Here is a 1,192-nt window from a genome sequence, read left to right on the forward strand (position 1 = left end):
CGATTTGATCAACTGAATGACGAAAACGGGTATCCCGATAGCTCCGTTGGTAGAGCACTGGCATCACGTGCAAAGAGACCAAGATCGATCCCGGGTGATGTCGAGAATAAATAAAAAAAAAAAAAAATTAAAAATACCATTTTATCTTTAAACATTGCCAAAATTTGATTGGTTTATTGTTTGTGTTAACATGCACATTACTGTTACAACAAAACCCTCATCTTATATTAATAGTTTAAACTAGAACGAAAATAGATATGGTGACTTTAGAAATGCCATATCATTTTTCTTTTTTATTGTAAAGGTCAGTAAAATCTTATGCCTTATTCCACATTCACTCAAATGTTTCGAATGTCTTTCTCTAGTTTAAAAAAAAATAGCAAATAAAAAGTGCGGAGATTGTTACAAAATGTAAATAAAATTATTATTTTTATTATTAACACTTAGGAAATTTTGAAATTATTTTTTTTTTGGCAATCAAAATGGCAAACTGGCAATATCAAAGTCGCCAAAGTAAGTAATACTGGGAATTCCCGTAACTCGAATTTTGTCCGCCTGTCTTGTTTTTGTGCAGTTAGAAAACTAAGTGTTCTTAAGAGTAGGTAAGAAATGCCCTTTCTTTACTTGCATGTTTTTTTTGTTCGTTTTTTTTTTTGTTTCTTTTTTAATCTGTCATCTTTGAAACATAAAAAAATATGATAATTAAAAAAGTAAAATAAAATGGCTTGTATACTCCTTTCGGTAGGTACGGACCCAGGTGTACAGACAGTGTGTAAGAGTTCCTTGGAACGAACCATTTATTTATACGAAAGTACCGATAAGTAAATAGATACAGTTTAACAAAATTGGCATTCTATAATATGATTGTGTGTTATATTGTTATTTTGGAATTAATTTGTGAGATTTTTGTTTTTGTCAGTGAGAGAAATGCTACATATCCTTTAAAAAAGCAAACAAAAAAAAAAACAAAAAAAAAAAAAAAAAAACACAAAAAAAAAAACCAACCAAACAAAAAAACAATCCTATGTTACATCAATTGGCATCAGCATAACAATAATATTTCCCGATTCGGCTGTGTACTGTGTTCCGCTGTATTATTATTTATGATCGTATTGCTCTATCGGTGTGTTACAAGTTATTTATCCATTATAAACACTAGACCACCTAACATTCCATTGACAAGGATCAGTGA

The sequence above is a fragment of the Berghia stephanieae genome, chromosome 3 (genome assembly GCF_034508935.2).
Source record: "Berghia stephanieae isolate SIO BIC M18660-M18661 chromosome 3, UCSD_Bste_1.3, whole genome shotgun sequence".
NCBI classification, from domain to species: domain Eukaryota; kingdom Metazoa; phylum Mollusca; class Gastropoda; order Nudibranchia; family Aeolidiidae; genus Berghia; species Berghia stephanieae.